Source organism: Anas platyrhynchos, chromosome 3 (assembly GCF_047663525.1).
Source record: "Anas platyrhynchos isolate ZD024472 breed Pekin duck chromosome 3, IASCAAS_PekinDuck_T2T, whole genome shotgun sequence".
NCBI lineage: Eukaryota > Metazoa > Chordata > Aves > Anseriformes > Anatidae > Anas > Anas platyrhynchos.
In genome coordinates, this window is record NC_092589.1 from 5,933,172 (window position 1) to 5,952,403 (window position 19,232).

The following is a 19,232-nucleotide window of genomic DNA, read 5'->3' on the forward strand; positions in this document are numbered from 1 at the left end:
CTGTGACACCGCACAGCCATCAAACGTTGGAAGCCCGGCTCGGAGAGCAGCAGTGACAGCCTCCCCGGTGCAGGCAGGCCAGGTCCCAAATCTATTGTTCATACCAGAAAGCTCGGCGGAGTGACTTGACAGGTTTTGAAAGCACTGGAGAACTTCCCCAGGAAGTTTTCTTCCTTTCACTGCCCCATTCCCTCTCTCTCCCTCAAGCCGCATGCCAGACGTGTGACATTTTAACAATTAACGGGGAGGGGAATAGCGTTGCTTCTGAGCACACACGTGCACACACGCTCGGGTAGGCAGGTGTGGGAGCACCGGCACTCCTTCTGCCCGCGAGGGCTTGCGCTGCGATGCTTTGTGGTGTTGCATTCAGACACCGTGTTCTCGGTGTCTTTGTTATTGTCGCCTGATAAATAAACAGCCCTAAAATTACAGAACTTATTATGGTAATTGAGTGAAGAAAAGGAAATGCAAACCCGGCCTCACTATCTATTACATTGCCACTGCTAAAGTTGCCTAAACCTGCGCTACTCAGATGATATTGTAATATTAGCCTTCTTTCTTTTTTCACAATGATTGTTTTCTGTCCATCTCAAGCTGGATGTCAGTTCATTTAGATTTACATCAAGTAGTAAATTAAAATAATCACTCAGCAAACACTCTCAGCTCAGTTTTCTCTTTCAGTCAGGAGTTGCGAGAGATGCTTGAAGCATTCAAGCAGAAAATATTGCTGTCTAGATATTTGTCCTCTGGGTGATAAAGGAGGCATTGTCTTGGGACCCACTCAGGCCTCGGAGCTGATAGTAGCTGTGCATCACAGCTGTGAAGTGCGCTTTGTTATGTGTCTGAGGATTAGGGTTCAGGACCTTGTTTTTCTTGAAATACCAGACTGATCAGAGCTGCATATGTTCGGGGGAAAGCAGAGGTCGATGGTTCTCTGTCCACATTTTTACTAGATTATTCTTGGACAGAACTCTGGGAGAATACCCTGCAGCTTAAACCATCCCAAGAGTTTTTCATATTCTGCATTATAACCAGCATGGAAAAAAGGCTGTAGTTTATCTATCTGCATTTGAAACAAAAGACTACAGCATCACAGCCGAGTCCCTGGGCTTTGGACCCGCGCTGGAACAGACTGAATTTTGCTCCTTTGTGTTCCATTTACAGTACAGCTGCCCATTTAGAAGCATGAATGCACCTTGATATAATAACCAAATCCGAAGAATGCGTGGCCTAAAGGAGAGCACAGTCAGTCTTCATATCGACAGCTAATCTTAAAGCAAGGCTGGAAACGGTGTGGTGCGTGGAGCAAGGGGCTTGGGGGGACAAAAGAAGGCTGTTCTGTGTCTCTGTGCTGTGTGTTTTAGAAAAAGAGGATGGGGATTTTTTTTTCTAGTTAAAACATTTCACTGCTTCTTCTGTCCTAACCTTCAGGAAAACAAAAACAAAACCGAAACCCTAACCAAAATCTGTTATTTTAGCAAATAAGATGTGTGCAGAAGCACTGTTGGTGAAGATGCCATCGTAAATTAAGGTAATGCTCCCAGTACAGTCACTGAGTTAAGTCGGGGTACAGACTGCAGGATCCGGGCGTTACCTGAGCAGCCTCAGAACAGCACAGTAAGGGTAAGGGAGTTGGCAGATTTGGGGGCCAGACTCTCGTCTCACTTGTGTTGGTGGGATACCACAGAAGCTAACTGAATGTTACTGATGCACTAAGGACTACACATGGATCTTTTGTTGCTAGTGTATCAACTCTCAGGGTCACCAGTGTCCTTCTGAATCCGTCCCTTGCAGAATGGGGCCCTGATCAATAGGCAGATTATTGCCTTTGAAGTGATGGATGGCGATCCTACAACCCCACTGGTGGGCTGGAAGTGAGAAAAGCGTTTTGCCTGTACACAGCGTAATGCCTAAGGACTGGGTCCTTTTATTCCTCTGCTTGATAACATGTCAGTGGACACAACTTGCAACCCCATCACCCATGTATTTTTGCTTTTTAAATTAGGCCACTGTGGAAAATGGTCCGTCCTGTCATTCAAAGCAGGGGGTTACATACCAAAATTGTTTTGGCTTCAGTCTCAGGACTGGAATTGCTTCTCCCCCACAGAGCAGGGCATCTGCTCCGGCCCTCTGGAGCTAGGGGCAAGGCCTGGCTGCTGCCTACGAAATGAAGCCTGCCTTTGGGCTTTGCCCAGTTCTCACCTGCTTGTCTTCCACAGAGCTGGGCCTGCACATCCCTGCCATGGCTCCCCGTCGCCCTGCACGTCAGTGGTGATCTGAGGCGTGGGCTCAGCAGGATTAATGAATGGTGAGAGGTTGCCATCGGCCCAGGTCCCTGGCTCGGGCTCAGCTGCAGACCAAACAGCTCCTGAACCTCCTTCTACCCCCCAGTCTCGTTACGGATGCCGTTGCCATTCAGAGGAGACCCTTGGCAAGCTGCAGTTTTGGTGCTTTTGGCAGGAATGATCCACAGGTTGGTTTTCTAACTAGGCAAATAGTTTCCCAAGTGACAAAAAAAGAGTAACCGGGGCCGGATGCAGACTGAGGAGCCTTGGTCAGAAGCTGACCCGTGTAGCTGTTGTCTGACTCGAGCTCTGGATGCCCAGCATAGCTCTGTCTGTGTTCTCCTCCTCTGTGGCACTGAAGGTCCTCCTGCTCTAATGCCCTGCCCTGTGCTTCTTCCAAGGAGATGTGCTGGAGAGAGGACACACATGGGCCACAGCAGTGCCGTGTGGCACGAGGGAAGGGATTTGCTGCTCCTTCATCATCTGCCTGGCAGAACTGATTTGCTGCCTTTGTGCATTTCTGCCTACAGGAGCTGGCATCATATTAAGGCACTTATCATCGGAGATATGCTAATAGCAAACTTTCAGAAAAATTACAGAGCAACAATCAATGTCTCGTTTGTTTATAAGCAGTCTTTTGTAGTTAGTTTTTTTCCTTCACTTCTGCTTCCCCCTTTCTTAGAAAATGACCACAGGGTGCTGACCTCTCTTCTTGTGCTCACAGAAATCCTCTCTCTCTTTTTTTTATTTTTCCTCTGGCTTTTTTTTTCTCGCGCTATTTTTTAATGCATTTTTGTTTTCTTTTTTACTGCTTTGAAAAGGCTTGGTTTATCCTCCTTCATGCTAGCACAGCTATCCGTCAGCCCTTTTCTACTCGAGTTGTTGCTACTGACGGGCTTCCTTTATTACTATATTTTCTGTGCCTTTTCCCCCTTCTTCCCTAATACAGTTACGTCTCTCGTTTGTCTGTCTCACACTTTTTTCTTATATCCCAGCAAAACATATTCGAGGAGCCACGTACTGTTTCTCTCTAATCCCCTTCTGCAGCCCTCAGCTGTTTCCCGTGCCCTGCAGAGACCGATACCTCTGGTGATGCTCTCCCAGCGCCGCCGGGGCCGTCCCCATCCCCTCCCTCCCGTGCTGTCTCTCTGCTTGGCTCTGTCACACTGGGTAAGCAGCATGACACAAGCCGTGCGCACGGAGTGACAGAGCCGTGCTGCGAGGCACAGCACCGCAGCTCCATGGCCTCAGCTCCTTGCGCTGCCTGAGCGCCGGCAGCGGTGGAGGGTGCAGGAGGCTGCTGGCCAACAGCGAGAGCATCCCTCTGCAGCCAGCTCCCTCCCGTCCTGCTGGAGCCTGGGAGCCCTCTGATGACTTCTCAGATTTTTTTAGCTAAAAACACAGGTCAGGCTCCTGTCTCAAGGCTGGACAAAGGAAGGGGGAACTCCCTTGTTTGTTATATTAAAAAGAAAAAAAAAAAAAAGGCAAAGGACAGGTTCCTAAATGAAGAAAAAAAAATGCTGGGGCAGAAGATGACCGCAACCTCCAGCTCCTTGTGCAAACTCAAGTCACTGAAGAGAGCCGGAGGCAGGGAGTGAAACCTTCCCCCTGCTGGTACCCGATCCCTCAGCCTGCGAGAAGGAGGCATCGGGGCCAGGGTATCTCAGGGAAAGTATTTTGTCAGTGTAAACTGGCGTTCCAGCATTCACATTAACTTTGTGCATTTCTGTTTGCTGAAAATCCCGTCTCAGAGATTTATCTCATTTGAATTCTTTGTAAAAAAAAAAAAAAAGTACAAGCATTCACACAGCCATCTGATGAAGCTTACTGAAGTTACTTGAAGTATACATTGATAGATGTCTAGATATCTCAATATCAATTTGGGTATGGAATTGCTTAAATTATCAAAATATTGACATAAATCCTTGCACAAAATTAGACACTTCTGTTGTGAGTGGTACTTTTTTTGTTTGTTTGTTTTTCTCCTGCTGCCACCAATCAATGCTATCACAGCCCAGCCTAAAGCCAGACACTGGAAGGGGAATTTCCCCCCTAGTTCCTTGCAATAAAAGAAAAGAAAAAGAGAGAGAGAGAGAGAATTTCCTGACTGCAGGAGAAGAACTACTGGGGTAGAAGGTTACCAAGGCCTCTGGCTTCTTGTGTGTAGCTGAAGAGAGTATTCAGAGAGTTCAAACACAAGTAGGAGATCTCTGAGTGCAGGAAACAAGCAACGTAGTGCGAGGTGAGAGAATTAAGCAGAGAGAAGGAGGGCAGTTACCTCCTGTGCATCCATTCCTGGCAAGAGAGGTATCCAAAGAATCCTTGAAAGAGACATCTTACGAAAGCTTCATTATGAGCTCTTGCTAATTTGGGAAATGTCAGAAACGCCAATCTTATTCTCCACTCAGCTGTCGGGCTCTGTGTGTGTCTCTGACCGGATGGCACTTTCTGATAAATGTCCTGGCAGAACGGCATCGCTTCAGTCTAAGTGAATAATACCTGCACTCTGTTCGTCACATAACAAAATCTCGGTATCGTGTCTGCTGCCATGGGGCGCGAAGAGCCCTGCTTGGTTTGTGCTGCAGTGGCTGCAGACTGGCACCAGCAAGACCCATTCCTGGCCCTCAGCACCCACAGGGGATTTGTGAAGTACTTGTTCTACTTCAGTGCTGGGAGATGCTGGAGGCATGCAAACAAATGCATAGGATTTGAAGTTTTCCCCCCTCTAACAACACAAATATTGTCTCAATGTTCTTCCAGAGCTTGCCTGGTGGTGGTGGTGGGATTGCACGGGGTGCTCCCTCGTCCATGCAGTCAGCCCCTTTCCCAGCAATGCCGTGTGGATCCCAGGCTCAAAGGGCAGCTGAAATAGCAGCCTTGGCTGCAGCTGCTACCTGGAAATCCGGCGGCCGTTGTCTTCCTTATTTCATCTGTCGCTAGTCAGCTGGAAAGCACAGTGACCTATGAGTAATGTGGCCGTTCCAAACTCATGCTGATAAAACCTTTACGCTACCTCCTCACACCATCTCTCCCTTTCTATCTCCCGGAGATGTTCTGATCCAATCTTGACTTCCTTTGAGGTAGGGCATTCTGGCTTAATGCCCTACCCCCCATGGAGAGTCAGAGAGAAATGATTTTGAGTTTGTTGTTGTTTTTTTTTTTTTTTCTTTTTTCTTTTGTTTTTGCCTGACAGACTTGTCTGCAGAGCTTTTATAGCAGTGAAAAAGGATATGACTCTGTGGCCATAACCCAGGGGCCCTTTTGGACATGGCTCCTCTCAATCCGTGGCTGCTGTTGAGGCCATAGCAGAAGAATTTCCACATCCCAGAATATCAGGGTTGTCATGGGGGCAGTAAAGCACCAAGTATAGGTTGGAGCAGCCCAGAGGTGGGAGATAACAGAGTTCACTTGTTCTTTACTCTCTCCACCTTCTTGACAATATCACATGTATTCTGGCTTCCACTCGGCAGTCAGTCCACTTGGCGTATTTTGGTAATCCTTTGTGTTAGGGATGTCTGTATCATTAATGAACGTTTCTTGTTTGTTCCTTACAGGTCAGCTTCGTGGATTTTATGGCAGACTTCTGCAGCTGAGGGACAACTGTCTGTGGATCTCCAGGTAACTGTCGTTGCTTCTGTTTCTTTCATGAGCTGCTCTGGTTGTTGTGACCTTGTCTTCGATTTTAGGCTGCAGTCCTCATTCCTTACCCCCTGTGTTTGTCACCTCATGATCAGCGTGTTGTCCTGAGTTGCATCTTAGAGCTACTTGGAGACATAAAGTGCAGGATGTGCTGGCTGCCCACTCAGTATGCAGCTCTTGTGTCCCACTGGTAGCCTTTGACCAGAAACCTGCAAGCTGCCTATTCATATCTAAGGGGATTTGCTTGCATTTTATGAAGATATAAATGGTTGAGCACTTACTGGATAAAGAACTGTCTTTCTGTCTGTGTGATCCTGCCATAACTGTGGTTAATGGAAGAACTCAGTGGCAAGGCAATTTTCTTGTCTCTAGAGAAACACTCTCACTTTTTAACTGGACAGAGCCCTCATCTACTTCTCACTTTTTTTAAGGGCTGAGATTTACTTGGTGTTTCTGCCGTAGATTTCAAAATGTTTCATGATTACCTTAGTTTCATTCCTTTCTTTGAGAAACTCAAAATTAAAGTAGGCACATGCTTCAACAGAAACCTACAAAAGAGCGTTGGGTGTACTGGTTTGAAGACCACCATGCCAAACACACTAAGCCCCAGTCCTGCTGTGACACCAAGTCCATGGCAGTAGATTAGTGCGCTGCCTGACAAGGTTGTTCAAGGCCCAGCTTTAACGAGTCAGATGAAAGCAGACTGCTTTTCAGTTTGGCACTCAGCCATCCTTGTTATGATAGTGTTTGTGTTGTAAGCTCCTTGGGGCAGGGACTGTGGCTTTCTGTACATCTTGAGTCACTCCAAGATTGTGGCCAGCATTCTGTGAACCAAAGCTAATAAATCAAAGCCAGCTTTTCCTCATGTGCTTCAAAACCTACTCCATTTTGGAACGAGCAAACCACGTACAGCTCACTGCAGGCTTTGTCAAATTATTCCTCCCCTTCACACTTGGACTCTTCTTCATTTTCCACACACTTAATACTCACCCAGCTCCTTTCTGTAACTGGCAGCTGATCCAATTACACACTAGAGGTAGAAATGCTGAAGTCTTACAGTTCAAATGTGGAATGATATGCATAGTCACTTTGTCACTCAAATCCTTTAAAAAAAAAAAAGAAAGAAAGAAAGAAAGAAAAATCAGACTTGCTGGCCATAATTAAGGGCAGAAAATAGAGCACACAGTTAATATCTCCGTGGTTTGCCAATACTGGGATGACACAAGTACCAATCAGGAAACTGGAGCCATGTGGCTTCCCAGATAAAAACATGGGCTTTTTTCTTCTAGGGCTACAGTTAAATCCAGCTTAAGGTTCTAAATTAAACAAGTCCCGTAACCTCTGCAAGTGCACGCGATCCCTCCGGGTCAGAGCTGAGGTTATTGGCAGGTCAGCATGGTGAGGCTTGTATTCTCTTGCCTTCCAAAAAATGCAATGGCAGAAATGAAGGAATTATGGTCCAACCCCTGGCAGAAGGCCAAGAAGCCAGAGGTGTATGGGCAGCAGCCCCCAGACAGAGAGGCACTGCAAGGGGAAAACCTGAATTATCAGAGGGCATGAAGGTAGGCAGGGCCGTGTCGGGGCATTGTAGGTCTCTCTTGCTACTGCTTTGTGCAGCAAGGCACTTCATGGCAATGAACTCATCTGCTGCTCACGGGCACTGCGATCTCAAAGGCAGGCTACATCTGGGGTCAGCTGGATGTGTTCCGCCTGAGCTGTTTTCTGGAGTCCCCAATTTACTTTTTGTTGCATTAAGAGTACAAAACTGTAGCTAGAGTCAGATGTGGGATCCCAGTGGCACCATCGGAATGTGCAGCTCTTGAGCTATGCAAGTTGCCTGTGCAGTTGTGCCGAGAGGGAGCTTGTTTTTTTAGTGGAAAGGATCCCACACACTCATCAGGATAATAATGAATCCCAGTAATAATGAACCATTTTGAATTATAGGTAAAGGTAGGATGGAGACATTGTGTAGTAACAGCTACCCTCATTTGCACTGTTGGCATTTGGCTGCTGTGTGCTCAGAGGGCTTACTTGTGTGCCTACTTCCAGAATTACATTTCTGGAAAATTCTGGTTGAGTTTCTCAGCTGTACTTTTGTTCAGGGTTTTGTTCAGAAAGCCAGTTCATTCAGCAGAATAAGCTTGTAAAACTGCGCAGCAGTAGCCCAGTAAAGCATCTTCCACACTACCAAAAATGTAGGAGCCTGCAAAGCCTCCAAGCTCCTCCAGCTCCCACCAGAGAGCTAGAGCTGAGAATCCCATATGACAGAAAACAAGCAATAATTAAAAATCCCTATTTTGCCCAAAGAATTCCTTTGTTCAATGTATGTAAATGTCTTTGCTTGCTTGTAAGTGATTTCATTTTTGGTAGTTCCCTAGCTCGGTAATCTGAGCTTGGGAATAGAGGAGTCTGAAAGGAGTGTTACACTGAAACAAAACACCTGTCTTTCAGTCAAGACTAAATTGACAAGCAACAATTTAGTTGTCTAAACTCAGAGCTTTCAGGATTTCAGACTACATAAATGTCAAGATGCCTAGGTAGGGCTCAAAGGTGAGCGACAGTGTAGGCAAATATACATTGGAACTTCAATTATCCAAACCCTGATAACGCTCAGTTACCTGAAGTTTAAACATGTCTCCCCTCACTCGTAGTTTCCACATTTTTCTGTAAAATCCCTTTGTACGGAATTGCCTGTGTCTTGCCCAGCATAGTCTGTAAACTTTAAGAGCTCGTCTCCTAAGGAGCTTAGTGTGTCTGCCAGATCACAGCATCCACAACCCCTTTCTGACAGAGCCTATAATTATCCTTTCATGTTACCTGTTACATTTGGATAGAAGTATTAAAATAAATAAATCTTCATTTTCATCTTTGTTGTCTCCAGCTGCATTCCACTTCTCCTTAGGCATGGTGTCACTGGGGCACCCTTCCTCATAATACAGAGCACAGAAACACCATTCCTTTCATAATTTGGCACAGGGAGGTTGTGTCCTCTAATGAGCAGATTGTCTGGACTTCACTAGTTGGCAGAATTCACCATCGGTAAGTTGGACTTCACAGACAAAATCCTTTGCTTTGTTACTCTCCTTTAACACCTTTGACATCAACTGATATCTAAGAGTCAAGCACGCTTCAGTATCCATATTTTTGGAGCTTAAAAAATGCTGGGATCCAAATCAAGATCCCCAGAGAATTTTTGCCTTACGTGTCTCCTGTCTGTGGAGACGAGTGGTGGAGGGATTCCTTCTTCTCTTGGCCTTGCTCTTCAGCAAGCAAGCATTGCCCCCTTTATTCTTTAGGGGAGGAATCCGAGACAGCGCAAGGACAGGAGATGCTTCCCAATTTCATCCCCAGTAGCAAGGACACTGGGGGAAAAATCATCTGACTACACCAGTACGCTGAGCAGACCACTCTGAGCAGGAGAGGTGGTAACACGCTCATCTGTGCTATGGTCCCTTTTCAGATGAATGTTCATTAGTGGCACTGTGGAATGAAAGTCGATGTGCAAGTGTTGCCTGCTCTGCAGTGGAGGACTTTTGGGTGGAATGAGGTCTCTGAACATGAAACTGGCAGCATGAGGAAGAATAAGGGGTTTTTTGGCCAGGTCAGGCAATGTCTGCCTTCGCTTTAGCTGGAGGCAAAGAGCTTGATCCTACCAGAACAAATGGCATAAGACATAGAGGATCCAGCATTGCAGAGGAAAATAAAATCCTTTTCTCCATTGAAAGCAGAATTGCGTAAGAGAACTAGAAGGCAAAATGCAGTCCAGTTTCATCTGTTGCTTTGACTGGGAATGAGAAGAGAATTAAACTAAATGGGGATATTGTAAATTCTGTGGTAAAAAGAAATCTCATTCTCCTGGCAGCAAACTAAGATTGCAAAGAAAATATAGCAACAGGAGACAGTCCAGAGAGTGCCCATTTCAATATTTAGGAAGTCCCAGTGTCTTAGGTGTTCCGTGGCGATCAAAATTTGAAATAAATTAAAGTTGCATTTTAATTGAATTACACAATGACATCAATTTAAACATGAGTAAACAGATGCAATTTTGTGCAATGCTTTAAATTACATTTCTCACATATGCATTTAATTTAAATTTATTGAGATGGTTATTTATGTTAATAAAATAATTAAAAGCAGTTATTTAAGAGTAACTATGAAATAGCTGTGTAACTACCTATATTAATAAGACAGTTAGTTAAGGGATAATGTCTATTGCTTTATAGTGTAATTGCAATAAACAGCTGCTGAGTTTGATTAAGAGCTGAAGTGGAGCTAAAGTGTTTGAGCAATCTCAAAAGCTATTTGTTGTAAGTGTACTACAAAGCAATAGCGATTATTCCTATTATACAAAAAGCCATAGCATAAACATTAAAATATATTAAAAGTCCTTAGTATAATGCTTTTTTCTTGGGTTATTCAAGCATCTCCCTGGGAACGGTGGGGCTAGAGAAGGAGAGGTGGGGCTTTGGTGGAGAAGAGGCTTTTGGGGGGCAATAAGGTGGTTGAACACAGTTTTGTTCATATCGTTATTCCCCCCTGAGTGAGAGTACACCTAACTGCAAGGAAGGGCACCGTCTGTGTTTGTGGGCTGTGTTTTCTCAGAGGTGGCACCATTAAAGAATCTTAGGTGGATCCCTCTCAAACTTTGTAGGAAAATTTCAGCGTTGGCCTCAGGTCTGACCTAGGAATTTCTCCAGCTTTTTGTTGGAATGTAAGAAGGGAGAGCTGAGCATATAGTACAAATCCTTCTGCAACTTTGTCTATGAAATGGCTGCTGCCACTCCATAACTCCATCATTAACACATGAAGCAGACGCTTCCTGGTCCCCAAGCGTATCCTGCTTTATGGCACTGACACATACCTAAACCACAGACCATTAATTTTCAGTGGGATCAAGTAAGCAAATAGGCATTGCTTGTATCGCAGTTGTTATTTACAAACTCCATACTCTCCTGCTTCTGGGCAGTGGGATTGTACACGACACTTTTGCCTTTAAAATTTCTGCTCTATTAGGGTGCCACAAGTTTTTTAGCAAGTCAGGAAGGAGTTGCTTAATTACTTAAAAGCTGCCTTATTTCACCTTTTATTTGAGAGCAGCTCTGAATGGTAAACTCTGACACATTGATTGAGGCACAAATGGACAGATGCAGTCAGCTGCCTCTTGCTGCTCCTAGTTCAGGCACCTCTGTGCCTGTATTAAAAGTGAAAATCTCTCAGAGACCAGACGTGCTATGAAATGCTGCTAAGCAAAGATTTTACCAGTAGAGATTTTGCACGTTTATGGTTTTGTAGTGAACTAGGTTAGCCAAGTCCTGGAGGAAGACTTGTTGGGAGGGTAAGAACATGTCCTGTGTGATCAGGCCCAGGTCCAAACCTCTTCTCATGTTATTGGCTCTTGGGAATCACCCACCTCCTCGCTTTCCACCTGGGGGAAGGGCAGGTGCTTCTGTCCCGGCAGTGAAGCAAGCTTAGGGAAAAATTACTGAAGTCCATTTGGTCAAAACCCACCAATTCATTCACATCCAGGTGGTAGAGTTTTCGCATTAAAAAAAAACTGTAAAAACTTCAAAGAGCAGGAAAAAAAAAGGTGCTACTAGTCTATCTGTGCTCATTTCCTCCCGTCATGCAGTCTATCCCACAGGAGATATGCTACCTTTGGCTAACCAGTCATGTCCAGGATTTCAAAAAAGCCGTCCAGCTTCGCAGAGCCTGGTGCACAGCAATTAACCCTGTGCCAACCCACTGCTAACCGCTGTGGGAAGGCTTTGGGTCTGCTGTGGGAAGGTTTTTGGTTACGGCAGCCAGCGTAGGGGCGGTTCGGTACCGAGGGTGCACCAGGAAGGTGCTGCTGCTGCTGGGATCTCCCCAGAGCAGCCCCTGGGTGCCTGACTGGCGAGCGGGACCCGCTGTGCTCCGGCGGCTGCTACCTCGGGAGGAGCTTAGGCAATGGCAGAGAAGCCCACCCAACATCCTCGTCTTGTTAAGCTGCTGGGGCTTGCAGCCCTTCCTAACTCTGCCCTGGGGAAAAACTGTGTAACAATGGATAAAAGACTTGGGCCTCCCAGCTTAGTTACAAAGGATTCTCTTCACTCATCCTCTTAGTGAGAAATCCAGTTGAATGCTTTTTGAAATCTTTCAAATATTAAAAATAAAATAAATCTTCTTATTCCGTTCCCCGGCGAGATTCTTGACTGCAGTGCCATGTTGTTGTGCACTTCAAGTCCTTTAAAATGTCGCAAGGACCCCCGTCAGTGCTGTGGCTGCAGCCAGGTACAGGGAGAAAATGTTATTCAGTTCTTTGTGTGCCTTCAGAAAGTTGAAGGCAAAAAGCCCTTGAGCACTGAGAAGGGGAAGGTACAGTGGGTATTAAAATCACTGCTACCAGGCTGCAGGAGGCTTATCGCTACTAGCTGCCTTGGTTGGGATCTGTTTTGGAAAAGGGCTGGAGAAAGCCGTGGTGTTTCAGCCAGAGCCAGGGCAGTACTGCTTACCTCTCACCTGGGTGCCTGAATCATTGCCGTGTGCTGCTCAGAGCAGTTACTGTGGAAAATACTTGGCAAATTGGTTGTGAAAAGAACTGAAACCTGTTTTTGGCTGCCTGAGAAGCTGGTTTGCCTTTCCTTTTTTCCTCTTCTGAAATGTTTTCTGCTCTCTTCCCGTATTGCCAAAGTCCACCCAGAAATGCCCTATTCCCTCTTTGCATGTGCTTTTCAACCCAGTGGGGCCGAGGTGCTTCAAACCCCCCTGAGGTTACTTATGATCTGACAGGGCTGGGAGGATGCAAGCTGTCCCTGGCTGCTGTCATGAAGGGACTCGTGAAGTGACCTTGATACCTGCAGTCTTAGAAGTCATTTTTCTTTGCAGAGAAAGCTTTGACCAAAACATCATTGTCGTTGTTTGGTAAGCAAAATCTCTTCATGGGAAGCTCTTGCAAGCAGAAAAGTGGTTTCTTCTCTCTGCCTTGCAATCTTTCTCCATCCTCCCAAGGAGCTGTTGAATATTCAGCATCACCTGATTTTAAACTCTTCCTTTAAAGTCTTTGGAGCCTCTCAGTGTTACCAGAGGTCATACTGGTAGACTACCCTGGGTTAGAGCACACAAGAACCTGAATTTCTTAACAGTAGCTGTTTTCAGTAAAGTATATGTTTAGCTTCATGTAAAAAACATCCACTGGCCCTGTTAGATTTTTTTTGACATCTCGCTATCTCTGAATTTAGCTTTGGTTCATTAGTCAAGGAAATAAACAGCCACATTTCTTATTATTCACACTATCACAGAGTGTATTCCAAGCCTATACATATCCTGTAGCTTGTTAAATAATTCTTTATCCTTTAAGAAATTCCCATTAATCTCTGACCAAGAAGAGCAATAATAGGTTAGTTAGTCATCATATATAAAAATCTGAATCATTTTTACAAGTATCTTTAATGGCTTCCATTAATTACGTGTCTTCATAAAAAAGCTACCCCTCTCAAACACAGCATCCTTTCATTCTTCAAGAGGATCTAATTTCTGAAATAACTGAAATTAAGGCACTGATGCTTTGTTTGGGCAAATTAAGCAGAAAAAAATACTTACACATCTCAAGCAGAAGGTACAAGAATCATGTTCTATTAACTTGTCAGCTATCTTCGTATTATTAGCAACATTTTACAAGTCAACCCAGTGGACTGCTATGATTAGTGCTACGCTGACAGCAAGATACTCCGTGCCTACTGGGTTGGGATTTTAGCAGCAGCCTGGGTGAAGATGAAACATCTCCTGCTCTGCTCTTTGCTTTGCCCCATGTGTCCTGGGCTCAGGTTTCGTGGCATCTTTAGGGGCAGCTGATGTTTTTGCCTATCATTTCTCTGAGTACATGTAAATGCACATCTTCTGGGGGACGAAGTGGGCCCATCAGAGGTGGAGCTGCAGGCAGGACCAGTCCTTTCAAGGGCAGCTCAGGCTTCTGGCGGATTAAAGAGGCTCTGAAACCACGGCCAGGAACATTACATCGTTCATTCCTTTTTTCTTGTTCTTTCTTAATTTAAGTATTAATTTGCTACCTTAAACCGACAATAAAAGGCAATATTCATTGCCCTGCCATCAGGGCTGGACTAAACAATATTTTCAAAAATCTTTCAAAACAGCATCTCCTGCATTCATGTCTCTTCCTATGAAGACACCAGAGGCCCTGAGTAATGGATACAAATTTTCAAGGTCAAATGTAAAACAGAGGTAGCCTCTAATCCTTCATGGCCTCTTTAAACCCTTCCATAGTCTATAGGCTGAGAAACACAGAAAAAGGGAGGGTGGCACCGAAGCCTCTTTCTCTACTGTTTTATTTCAGGTCATGTAAGCTTGCTCACTCTTGTGGAAGGCCTAAGGAGCTCAAGGAGGGGTTTAAAGAAGAGATCTTCCTCTCCTGTTCAGTTGAATAGTCATGAATTAGACTCTTGGGAGACTAAAGCTGTATAAATGCTTAAGGAAATCTTTTGATTACACATAGTTTTAAAAGATGCTAAAAACAGTTCTACTACAGTTAGTGGTGGATTTTTATGTACTTATTTATCTTAATTTATGATATTTTTCCCCTTCCCTGAGAAGCAAAGACTATCAATAGATAAGGGAAAGAATTCTGTGTTTTTGTATGCAGTATGAGTCCAATACTTGGCCAAGACCCAGATCTATTGTGGCAAGAAAGTAATAGATGAACTAACTAGGGACCCAGACTCTCTGGCTAGCATCCAAGAAACATTAAAAAATGTAGTACTGCACATAACAAGTAGGAAGATGCATGCAAATGTTGATGTCTTATTGAAAATAGTTAACTTATTAATATGTTGGGTTTATAGGCATGCATTTGGATTTTAAAACCTACTGTCTAAGTTCATGCCCTGAAGTTATCTGTTGAACTATTTCCCTGAAATAGTATTTAAAGTAGCGCCAGACTGGTGAGGTACTGAAAAAAAATGGCACTGCTGGATCTCTAGGGATGGAGTGTTTCCTTTGGGAGCATCAGTGCTGAAGTAGTGGAAGGGGTCCAGTTCAGCTCTTGGGAAGGTTTCTAAGCAATGATCCCACTTTGTTTCTTCACCACATCTTCCCCGCCTGCAAAGAAGCAAGCTGTGCATATGGCCCTTAAGAGTTTGTCATATAGGTAGCGGCATTCGGTGTCTATAGGTTCATGGGAAAGATGTGGGTCAGGAGCTTCGTGTGGTACCCAGAGATCTCCAAAGAGCATTAGAGACTGAGGATCATTGGCTCATATAGGATTTAGTGTGACACTGAAGCCAATGCCTAGAAAGAACCCTATTCCTGTGAGTCTTCTATTGGATGCAAAGTATGGCTCATATTGTCATCTCCATGCTGCTTATGACTTCGAAGTCTGGAGAACATTACAGTTTTCCACCTAGATCTGTTTTGTCATCCAGCCCTGGTAAGCTATAAAAGGTGATTTGGTCACCCCTCTTGCAGACAGTCCGTCCACTAAGCAAAAGGTCCATGATTACGCACAGCTACTGTCTGAAAGCATAATGCATGTAGGTGAGGAAAGATGCTTCTTTACTTCTCATGTGCATTATATGCAACCCAGCTGCAATCTGGCTCCCAATTAATGTCATGCAGTTGGTAATGCAACCCTCAAGTGTTTTTATTCTCACTGCCAGAAGTGTCCTCACCATTTTGCATGTTGATTTGAACATCCATTAAGAGTATTTTGTTGCACGCTCGCCAGTATGTGCAAAGTAACTGCAATTACACAAGTGCAAAGAAGAGTATAGGAAGAAACCCACTGGAAAAGTAGGGGAGGTCCAGACGAGACAGTGCATAGAGAGCAGACAGTACGGTCCTGTGAAACATTACAGGAGTTTCCAATGATAATTTCTCCCTATCAAAGCAATTAGAAGAAAGATTCAGTGGCTGTACTTTTATTCACAATCATAGCTATCACTAGCATTCACAAGAGGTGTTGTATTCCTGTTTTTTATGCTTTAGCAGTAGTATTTATCCCTTTTCCTCTAGAATTATAGATATTTTTAGTAGGGAATGGCTTAATGTTTGGACTAGCAGGTGAATGGTGAGACTTGGTTTTCACTTTTTATTTTTTACATGATCTTACTTACTCCCTTATTCCCCATTCCCATCCCATTCATTTTGTAGGAGCTGGAAGACCAGTTTCACGGTAGATGTTGTACTAAGCAAGCTTGCTCGTGCAGTGTTGTGTGTGTTGTTTTTTGTTGTTTTTTTTTTTTTTTCTAATCTCTCAACTCTAATTGTTGCATACAAATTGTTTAATAAATAATGTTGGACAGGGAAAAAAAAAGAATAGATATTAATTAAGAAAAGGATTTAGGCTGACTCAGTTTCATACATGAGACAAAAGGTTAAGTAAATGCCAAGGCCGCTATGCCTCTTCAAACAATGAATATTAGTTTTAGAATCATTAATGTCTGCTTAGAAAACAGAGTCATACTGGAGACTTGTATGCCAAAATAACCAAGGCCAGGGCTGTTTCTTTTCAATCTGAAACTAAATTATTCTCCAATAGAGGGCTAAATGTATGCAATTAACAGTGCTAGGTAGGACAACAGGGAATGCCACTTTTAATATGTAGCCAAATTGAGATCAAGTTTTTCTTTGAATCTGGTAACTTGGACATTTAATATGCACAACCAAGCTCTGCAACAGAATTAGTGAAAAGAAGCAGATAATTAACTCCTTCACTGCTTGTCAATGGAGACAGAGTGATTAGCCTGCTGTTTACTGATTTCTGTCTTCTAAAGTTGCTGGATCTACAAAAGCGATGTTTTTTTCAAGTACCTTCCATACGTGGGCAAAGATTAAGACAGTTGTGTAGTCTCTATTAGAAAGGGGATTACCACATTGTATTTTTAAAGAAAACTTCATCCTGGGAAAGATTAGTTTCTCAGACGGGGGAGCTGAGGTTGGAACAAACGTGACCATACGAGTTTAACTAAAAGTGCTTATTCGGCTTCTGAGTTGAAAAGCTTTAAGAAGAGTGGGCTGAAAGGCTCAATTGTATATTTTAAAACTAAATAACAAAATACTTTCTAAGCAAGTGCGTGACTCTCGTCGGTGTGTAGGCAAACATCAAGGTGCTTATTAAAATTTCCCAGCACCCTCAAGTGCAAAAGAGATATTCTCTGCTAGACAAGACAAGTTACTTACACGTTAGCATCACCCATTTAGTATGAGTGTACCTAATAATGTTACTTATTTCCCATCCAGTGGTCTCTAGGAGGATGAATGTATTTATTCCTTGCATAAGGCAACTGAGTTGAGCAAATGCCCAAATGGTTCTGGAGCTCACCTCCAGAGTCCTCGATAAGCTGTAATCTCATGGAATTTGCCTAGGATGTCTGTAATTACAATTTTTGATGGGGCAACAAATCCAGTCCAATTGCTGCAGTCTTTCTAGGCCTAGTTTGGCTCTGGGAAGTTGAAACCTGCAAAGTTCAAATATATTTTTTTTACTTCTAATTTTATCTAAACTCAGTCTGCACTTCCTTGCTCTGGGTTCTGCCTGAGCTTAAAGCAAAAGGGCATTATCTCCCACTATGTGGAACTCAGTCTTTTCCCCCGTCGAGAAGGCTTTCAAAGCCGTGCATTCGGTTGCAGCGGTGACTCCCGCTGAAGTCAACAGCCACATGCAAATAAATCCTCTGGTTTGGAAACGGTGCACTTAAATAGTTCAAGTTTTGTTTCTAAGGCTGAAGTGCATTAACAGCTCTCATTTAACTGAGTAAATACTATTATGCTGAAGTCCTTTGCATTGTCATCAACAGGAAGAGAGCTCTGCTCTAGGGCTTGTTGAAGGGGCTGTACTGGAATGCATTGTATTTACATTCAGCATTTGTGCCATGTCTCGATCTCCCTCTCCAGTTTCTGGTGCTTGCTGCTTCCAAGAGAAAACACCTTATCTGGAGAATGGGCCTGTCCAGGGACACGTGCTCAAGCCCAATTCTGAGCCTCGTGCCCTGCTGCTGCTATGAAAGAGCAATATTAAATCCCCTTCATTAAGACCATTTGGAAAGAATCGCTGCATTTTCTAATTGTTAAATCTTGATCTTTACCTTTGCATAATTTTCTCTGTGGAGATCTGGACTCCAGGTGACTAAAGTTTGTTCCCTTCTGCCCAGCTGGCCTGACTGCGGGGTGCACAGGCAGACTCCAGCAACGAGCAGGTCTCCGAGCTGAGGCATCACAGTGGTCCCACCCACGTGCAGGGGCTCTCAGCAAGCTGAAGCCCTCAGTTTGGCTCTCAAACAGCATGACCAATGCCATCAGGAAGAAAATCTCCAGGATGCTTAGTATCCTGGCACACTCGAACTCATGATTTTATCCCTTATGGATAGGTCTCAGCACTCCCAGTCTATCCCGACAGGCCCTGTCTCTGCTCATCCTCCCATCCATCACATCTGCCTTTGTGGCAGCACTCTGTGACCAACCTGGGGCAGGCAGAATGGCCCCGAGCCCTTCTTCCTGATGTCACTAACACAAAAGCACAGGAGAAGGTTAGAGTCCAAACCGCTGAGTATTGGGAGCAGCCTGGATGCTTCTTTCCCTCTGCAAAGAGACTTCACAACGTGACACAGAGCACCCTCACCCCGTGCTTCTTCACCGTGCCAGCCGTGTTCTTGGTGGCTTTCTGTAGCCACCTGTGGTCCTGGTGTCGCAGTGACAGGGCACCTGGGACATACATACACACCGATGCAAGCCTCGTATCAGCCCAGGAGTCCCTAAAATAGTGAAGGAAAAGGGAAGCGAGGCTGTGTTTGTACAAGGCTGCTCGCAGAGGTATTCCTGTTGCACTTTTATACTAACGTGCTCAGCGTGGCAGTGGCAGGGCCAGCTCAGCGAGCGCTGGGGAGCGCTGGCAGCCCTAAGCCCCTGCTGCCCCAGCGAGAGCCAGCCCCGCATTGATCTCGCCGGCTGCTCCAATCCTCTCTTCCCTCCCTCCAGGCTGCTCCAGGCCTTTCTCTCAGCGCCTTCACAGCTGGCTCTGATCTGCGCTCCCTCGGCTCCCGCCTGCGCCTCCAAACCCCGGCACGCCATCATCCTGCACAGGCACTGCCACCGCTCCTCTCTCCCCCGCCGCTGCAACCCGCCACATCTCAGCTCTGCTGCCTCCCTGCCAGGTGCTACCTCGAACCTCGCTGAGCCCCATGGGCTCCTTCGCTCTTCTTTTACCTTTCCTTCCTTCACACGCGCGTGTCCCCAGACAAGCCCCGTCCTGCTCCCCCAAGGCTGCCACTGGCACCTCTCTCGACACCGCTGCTCCTCCGCCCTGGCTCCTGGTCGGGCAGG

The 19,232-nt window shown here is 45.0% G+C and overlaps 1 protein-coding gene across 4 annotated transcripts in view; it reads left to right on the forward strand.

The window, feature by feature from the left end:
* The window catches only part of LOC106016886 (uncharacterized), a 538,115-nt gene that overhangs the window by 477,765 nt on the left and 41,118 nt on the right, over positions 1 to 19,232 (forward strand). For 3 of the 4 annotated variants that reach the window (XM_072035211.1, XM_072035213.1, XM_072035212.1), the window contains 2 exons: positions 5,840 to 5,903; positions 8,806 to 8,963. The gene's annotated coding sequence lies outside the window, so the exon portion shown is untranslated. Of the gene's footprint in view, positions 1 to 5,839; positions 5,904 to 8,805; positions 8,964 to 18,887; positions 19,064 to 19,232 lie in introns of all 4 variants that reach the window. The other variant, XR_011807933.1, reaches the window with a different exon arrangement.